Raw genomic sequence first — 8,904 nt, 5'->3', positions numbered from 1 at the left:
AAGCGCTCGCGGCCGCCCAGGAGCGAACAGGGCGGGGCGGCATTGGCCGGAGTTTGTGGGCAACAGCCGGCAGCGAAGAACTGGCCGTCGGTGGAGAAAGGACTCCGGCGAAAGGGAGGGAGAGCAGGCAATACCGGTCCCGGCGGCGGCGGCTGTCGTTGTAGAGTCGAGGAACTCCGTGGCCAAGCACAGCCGCCTTTGGAAGAGGGCAGGCTGCTGCTTCGATGTCCTGACGCTCCTCAACCGCGTTGGTTCTCTCGCCCCCGGCCTGGGTTCGCTTGACCCACTTACCCCGAGGTTCAGTCAGCCGTGCCTTCATTCATAATGAACCCCGGTTTCTCTTTTTTTCGTTCCTTTTTTTTCCCCCTGGGCGGGACGACGCATCGCAGCCCGGCGCGTGAGGCTAAACTGGGGGCGGCGAGGCGCTGCTTAACCTGCGCGCCAGTTTCCTCCCTTGCTCGGGAGCCGAAAGTCCTCCGAGGTGGCCCTCCTCTCCCGCCCTTTGGGGACAGGCGCGCGCTCCTGGTCAGCGAGGGGGGCCCCTGACCCTCGGCCGGAGAGGGTCGGGGTCGGAGGGGGGGAGGAGGAAGGGGTCTCTGACGAAATAAACTGCAAGAGGTGAGGCTGCGATTGGAATCCAGGAACTCCCCTCCAAAAGGCGTTTTGTGGCTCCTTAAATGGCTTTGGCAGAGCAGATGTATCCCATTTATACCAGGGAGTCCTCGACTTACGGCCACACTTGAGCCCAGCTCAGTCACAAAATTGAAAATGAGCCTTGCCCCATTTTATGACGTTTCCTACCACATTTGTTAAGGAAATCGCTGCGGTTGTTAAATTAGCATTTAAGGTGGTTGTTAAGGGAATCTGGCTTCCCCCATTGACCTTGCTTGTCAGAAGGTTGCAACCGTCATAAATGTGAGTCAGTTGTCGAGGATCTGAACGTAAATCACGTGCTGCGATCATCGTAAGTGAGAAAAACGGTCGTAGGCCACTTTTTTCAGTGCCATTGTAACTTTGAATGGTCACTAAGCAAGCAGTTGTAAGTCAAGGACCACCCGCTTTTCCTGAAGGTGCCAGAAACTTCGGTATATAATGCTTTTGCTGCTTCTGGATATTGCTCCCCAATAAGGAACAGACTATCGAACTGAGTTTCGCAAGAGGACCTGGTGCAATTAGTTTAAATGCCTTTTTCTTGGTCTTGCTTTCTAAGCGATAATGGAAGGCAGGAAGGGGGGGTGTTTTATCAACAAAGTTGGCTAATTGTTAGGCAGGCTTTTAAATGACGCTCAGAGCATGTTTAAATCTTATCTTTACATCTTTAGTGTGCAGCCTGTATGGTGTCAAGATAAAACCATGCCAAACTGACCTTACATTTGCTTAGACAGTAATCGGCCTCTCCTAGCCTTTCCTAAGCCAATGTTCTGCGTTTGCAAGTACTCAGCCACCAACTAACCAGAAAGGCTGAGATTTAGGGATGCCTGCATTAATGGACTCAAGAGGCAAATGTCTTGTGTTGGAAAATTGGTGCGGTTCAGGTGAATTTGCCATAATTTTTATATGTCCCCTGAGTCACCTAAGGAACCCATAAAGTTCTTATGGAACACTAGGTTCCAGTAACTAAAGCACCTTGGGTAAATTGGCTAATTTTTATAACTTTGCTGCTTATTCGCATTTCTACAGGGCTAGCTGAATCTGAATGTCCTTAAATAAGCTAGGGATGCTGCAGGCAATGCTTTCCTTTTTCTCCTTCCACAGTGCCTTCTCCTTGTTAAGAAGAGAAGTTTGACCCACCTGATTGATATGAGGCCAGGTTCAGTATGCCATAATGCAAACCAATCAGTATACCAAAAATCCCAATGTTTTGTAGTCTGCTGTGGTCACAAGGATTATATATATATATATATATGAGTGGTGTCAACCTTGGGCGTCAACTCTTTTTTTACATGTCATCCTAGAATTTAATGTACATCTTGGGTTCCTTAAATTAATCTGCCTAAAATTCAGTGAAAAAAAGTGTAAAGCTAGAGATATTGCATTCCCTTCCTCAAAAGTCCTCTGGCACAATATCATGCCTTGATGTGGTTACTTACTGCCATCACTACTTGTTTTCCAGCGAAATGCTTTTATGTAGCATTGTCCCTCTCTGATCCCATTACAGCTAGTCCTCAACTTACAACTGTTCATTTAGTGACTGTTCAAAGTTACAACGGTAGCAAAAAATGATTTATGACTGTTTTTCACACTTATAACCATCACAGCATCCCCATAGTCATGTGATCAAAATTCAGACGCTTCACAACTGACTCCTATTTATGACGGTTGCAGTATTCTGGGGTCATGTGATCACCTTTTGCAATCTTCTGACCAGCAAAGTCAATGGAGAAGCCAGATTCACTTAACAACCATGTTACTAACTGAACAACTATGGCAAGATCATAAAATGGAGCAAAATTCACTTAAATGTTTCGCTTAGTAATTTGGCACTCAATTCTGAATTGCTTATTGGCAAATGAAAGGGAAATTAAGTAATAAAAAGGAAATAAATTTTCCGGCTCTGTAGCACTAATGTGTTTGATCTGTCCTCCTCTTGTGCTGATGGGCAGGTAGACCAATCTCACAAGGGATGAGTAGAATCAAATTTTACTACAAAAAAGATTCATATAAAATATGCAAGGGGTGAATTTACAGAAAACAGTAAAATCAGAAAAAATATAAAGGACTTAAACACACATAATGTTAAAATAAAAAGTAATTGTACGGTATATTTTTTATCTGAGACTGACTAGACTCCTCCCTTCTTTTCAGACATGCATCTTTTTGCTCATTTTCACCTGCAAGGACAAAGCCTTTTCCTCTACAGTAGAAAGCAAGTGGTTAGGTAGTCTGACTTGGTACACGACATAGAGCAGGCAACTCTCCCTTGTATAGATGCCAACTGAGAACTCTGCTTGAGAGGAGATCTATATCTATCTATCTATCTATCTATCTATCTATCTATCTATCTATCTATCTATCTATCTATCTATCTATCTATCTATCTATCTAGTAGATATTAGGAACTAGCTCGATACCTGTGCTTCACTATGAAACTATGTGGTCAGGCTTACTTTGGGGGGAGGAAAATAAGGAGGGGGGGGGAAATTCTGCCTCTGCGTACCAGCATCCATCAGTATTCATCTGGCTAACGTCCTGTCAGTGTGTGAGAGAGTTGAGAAACTGAAACAGTATTTGCTGTGTGAGCAAAAAGGAGACAGCAAGGACCCTGGGCGTGTCTTAGCTCAACTGTTCTGTACTAAAGCTGCTTGGTACTTTGAAAGCAAAACTGAAACTGAAACTCTTCTCTCCTTGTGTTTTGCATTTGGAACAGATTTCAGGTGGGGAGGGGAATTAGAATTCCTTAGCATCAGAGCATGTTAATAATAATAATAACATATGAAATACTAATGCTCTGATGGTCATTCTGAAAAATCCTTTCTTAGTGAACACCTAGAAGCCAAGAGGAATATATGTGCCAAATTTCAGGTTTGTAGGCTGTATGGTTCTGAAGATTTTGTGATGATGCGTGAGTGGTATTTCGCTTATATATAGAGATAGATAGATAATAATAATGGCACATGTAAGGAATGGTCCCAAAAGTCAAGAGGATATGGTAATTGAGAGCTTAAAATGTTGCCATTTTGTACACATGCCTGATGTTAAGTTAATGCATATACAAAGGGTGTAGAATTTTGATTGTGGGTTCAAGACTTCCTTTGTTACTATCTTTGAACCACCTTATGGCCACTCCAGAATGTTTTCAGTTCTGGTGTCCAGTAAGAGTTCATCATTCAGAACTTACTGTTTTTAATTTGTCAGCTACTTGTAATTCCCATTTGTGCTGAAATTATTCCCCTTACAATTAAATTGATTTCAAATTTCTTGCATCAGTTCAGAGCTTACTTTGTAAATCAGGCACATTCAGATACTAATGCTTCCATTTATCAGAACAAAAGAAGCTATCAGATCAAAGAAAAACCTTGAAAATTATAGTAATGGCAGAGATAAGCACTCACCTGAACATTATCTTCTTTCCCCTTTTTTAAAGGTATTAGGTGGTTTTGTATTTCTAGTTCTTATTGGAAAATAATGAATTGATTTAAAATTATAGATAACAAAAAGTGTTTAATTGTCTCTTAATCATATGGTAACTACCGTTGTGTTTGACCATTGACAGTGGCTTGTAAAAGTTGACCTTTTCATGTGTTGAAGGATACACAGAATGATATTTCTTATTTTATTCAATTTCTATAGCTGCCCATCTCAAGCAAGTGTATGGCAAACAATCGCAAAATACAAACAATTACAATATAGTTCAAATTATATAGGGCAGCAGAGGAAAAAATGCCATCATATATGTCAATATAGCCAGGACAGAGTCCTTCACACCCATGCACAGGCACAAAGCCAAGTCTTCAAGGCCTTATGAAAAGTCTACAGGTTTGGGTCATCCTCAACTCTGAAGGAAAATGCTCTAGAGGATGGGCTAGAAGAGAAGGCACATCTCTGAGTCGAAATTCCTTGGCGGATGGGACTCCTATCATGCCCAGCCTTCCTGACAGAACTGGATGGGTAGAAACCACTGGGAAAAGATGGTCATTAAGTATTAGGATCCCAAGTCATGAAGAGCTTTAAAGGTGACAAACTAGCACCTTGAATTGCACCAGGAAATACACGGGCAACCAGTGCATCTCATGTAGTCATGATATTACATGTGACAAATATTTGACACTATTTACTCCCCTCCCAGATACATTTTGCACAAATTAAAAGTTTCTGAATGCTTTTCAAGGCAGTCCCAGATAGAATGCATTGCACTAATCGAAACAAGAAATCACATGGATGAGAGTAACCATGAATAAAGCCTCTTGGTACAGGAATGGATGCAACTTGTTCACAACTTGAACGTGTTCAAAAGCCTCCCTAGCAATGGCTGGCCAAAATGCTCTTCTAGCAGGAGCCATGAGTCCAGAAGGACTCCCAAATTACACACTGGGTTCATCTTGATCAGAGTCATCCCATCCAGGACCAAAGAGGGAAGAACTTTGTCACCAGAGGTCTCAGATACCCAGAGCCACTCAGTCTTGCATGGGGTGAAGCCCATTGCACCCCACCCTGATCCTTCCAGCCTCCAAGCACTACCGCAGGATATCTGCTGCATTGCTTAGGTGGCCTGAGATGGAGATATAAAGCTGTGCATCACTAGCATATTGATGATGCTTCACTCCAAACCACTGGATGATCTCACGCAGCAGAAGCCAAAAATGAATGAAAGCAGATTTTTAGCAACCTTTTGCAATGGGTGCTGCTAAAAACTTAATTGTATAACTTCTGACAATTGATTCCTTGCCTTTGGAGCATAGTGCAGTAGTGTGATGCTTAACAGTAGCTAATGGCACTCAGTTTTTTCATGCATTGTGCACTAGGAACCTTCCTCTATTAGAATAATCACAAATAGACCTGTAATAACTACAGATAAGCTTATTCCACAAATCAGTGTTCTAAAGTACAGAGCCTCCTTGTACTTTGGCTTTATCTTCAAGATAGTAAAGGAGGGAGCAAAGGTACTTAAGAACTGCTGACATGAATTCTGTTATGTCTTAACTTTTAAAATTCTGGAGAGAGATATAATGTGATAATTTACAGCACTGCTCAGACTTCTAGACTCTAGAGAATTTAGTGAAAGAAGCAAAACAATCACTGTAACACAAACAAATATTAGGGCTTTTTTGTGTGTTCCATAATTGTAGATAACAAGTTTGTATCTTCCATAGTCCCAATCCAAAGGGAGGATTTGTACTTAAAGTGACATTGATAAGCAACATTCAGCACAGATAAGAACTACACCATTTGCTACTACAAGATTGAATACATTTTTAGAATGATATGAATTCTGAACTAAAAATGAGCATGTCATAATCACTGGTATAATATTGCATGGATTCAGATATGTCCTAAGATGTAAGGCTTGTCAAGGTTGCTCAATTTGTTTTGCATGCTAGGTCTTAATACACTATCTCACTTATCATTTGGCATTGAGATTTATTATCTGGACCCAGAAACACATTAGGGGAGAGGTCATACATCACAATCATCATACTTTAAACTTAGTTAAATAGAATTGGGCATGGCAGATGTTATATGAATCGAGATTAATAGTTGCATTGGAATTATGCAGACATTAGTCCTCCAGGAAAACAAAGCTCATGGTAGCCAGAGATGTTCAGGAACATCTGCAAGCAGAGGTCTTCACCAAATTGGTACTCCCATAATATATTGTATAATTACTTATCCAGAACAGGTGGTAATTGAGAAGGGCTAATATAAATCAGCGTTGCATCCTAAGGATAGGGTTCCCCCCCCCCCAAATCTGCAGTTTGGAAATGTAACTAAAGTATGATTATCTTTCAGGTTTTCCATAGATCTTTCTTGTTTCAGCATTCCTATTTAAATCTAAATTTTATAGATATGTAATAGAAGATCAGTAAGGGACAGGGTGGCTCAGTGGCTAAGATGCTGAGCTTGTCTATAAAAAGGTCGGCAGTTCGAATCCCTAGTGCTGCATAACGGGGTGAGCTCCCATTACTTGTCCCAGCTTCTGCCAACCTAGCAGTTCGAAAGTATGTAAAAAATGCAAGTAGAAAAATAGGGACCACCTTTGGTGAGAAGGTAACAGTGTTCATGCTGGCCACATGACCACAGAGACATCTTCGGACAGCGCTGGCTGTTCGGCTTTGAAACGGAGATGAGCACCACACCTTAGAGTCGGGAACGACTCTAGGGGACGTATGTGCAAGGGGAACCTTTACCTTAATAGAAAATCAGCTTTAAATATTGCTGGTGTAATGCCTGTAATATAAAAATATAGCTAAAATTCCATTCTCTTGATAAGAAATGACTGTTGTACCATTGCACTGTACTGTTACTGTTATCAAAAGTACTTATTTTTCATTTTCGTTTTTGTTTTCCACACAGAGGAAAGTAAAGGGAAACACAGGGTAAGTGTTTATACTGAAAAATGTGGAAGTTTTCTTCTTATTGGACCCCACTACTCTTTTTCTACTTTGTTCTAACAACATATTATTCTATAATCTCTGATAGGTTCTAGTGCAAAATTCAGGGCTGATTTTGGTCTTTGCCTATAAGGTTATGTTAACCTAATCTCTTTGAATGTAGCCTTTACAGGTAGTCCTCGACTTACAACAGTTCATTTAGAGACTGTTCAAAGTTACAACGGCACTGACTTTTGACCATTTTTCACACCACCCTTGCAGCATCTCCATGGTCACATGATCAAAATTCAGATGCTTGGTAACTGGTTCATATTTATGATGGTTGCAGTGCCTTGGAGTCATGTGATCATCTTCTGCAACCTCCTGACAAGAAAAGTCAATGGGAAGCCAGATTTACATAACAACTGTGTTACTATCTTAACAACTGCAATGATTCACTGAACAAGAGTGGCAAGAAAAGAAGCAAAATGGGGCAAAACTCACTTAAGAAATGTTTCACTTAGCAACATAAATGTTGGGCAACATCAATTATGGTCATAAGTCGAGGACTATCTGTATTTATTGACTAGTAATTTGGAAAGCAAAACAGATATTACATCAAGGTGTTACAAATCTTTTTCTGATTAACTTCTTATGGTTAATCCATAGTTAATATACATGTTTGAATTTTAATTAAATCTAGCAAGAATTATATTCTCTAATCAGAGCATAGCCCTGAGATGAACTAGGATTTATTAGGGGTTTTAATGGTGTTACTAGATTTATTGAATGAATTTGTCTGTAGTACTTAGCTATCCTGTTGGAGGCTGGACATCAACATACAATATATTCAAATACACACACACACACACACACACACACACACACACACACAAATGGCAACTTCAAATCTCAACAAATAAATGCTCTGTCTTACATATTGGCAAAAAAACATCAGAAAATAAAATACAAGCTGAATAGTCAAGACCTTGTTAATGATCCAAACTCTGTCAAGGGCCTTGGAGTACTCATCTCTAATGACCTAAGTGCTAGAGCCCACTGTAACTACATAGCCAAAAAGGCATTAAGAGTTGTTAACCTAATCCTACGTAGCTTTTTCTCCGGTAATTACTAACTAGAGCATACAAAACATTTTCTAGACCAATACTCGAATACAGCTCATCAGTCTGGAATCCATATTACATATCTGATATTAACACAGTTGAGAAAGTCCAGAAATATTTCACAAGAAGAGTTCTCCACTCCTCTACTCGTTGCAGAATACTTTATGCCACCAGACTTGAAACTCTAGACCTAGAAAACCTAGAACTATGCTGCCTCTGGTCCGATCTAAGTATAGTACATAAAATTATATATTGCAATGTCCTACCTGTCAATGAATACTTCAGCTTCAACCATAACAATACAAGAGCAAACAATAGATACAAACTCAAGGTTAATGGCACCAAACTTGATTGCAGGAAATACGACTTCAGCAACAGAGTGGTCAATATCTGGAATACTCTACCTGACTTTCTTCCCCAAACCCCCAAAACTTTAACCTTAGACTGTCTATTATTGACCTAACCCCTTTCCTAAGAGGTCTGTAGGGGGCGTGCATAAGCGCACCAACGTGCCTACCATCCCTGTCCTATTGCTTCTTTTTTTTCTTATATGTATCCAATTCATGTATTCGTAACCATGCTTATACCTGTTACCTTATAATCGCTTGACAAAATAACATAAATAATATATATATATATTCCAATACAGCACCATCCCCTCATTTCTATTTTCTTCATCCCCTCCATTTTAATTTACAGAGCAATTACAAAGTAATGCTACCTAGTGGTTCCTGAATCTTTGCTACTTCTAG

This window comes from Pseudonaja textilis, chromosome 8 (assembly GCF_049901715.1).
Source record: "Pseudonaja textilis isolate UNSWEBS1 chromosome 8, rPseTex1.2, whole genome shotgun sequence".
Taxonomy (NCBI): domain Eukaryota; kingdom Metazoa; phylum Chordata; class Lepidosauria; order Squamata; family Elapidae; genus Pseudonaja; species Pseudonaja textilis.
This window is presented reverse-complemented; position numbering follows the sequence as displayed.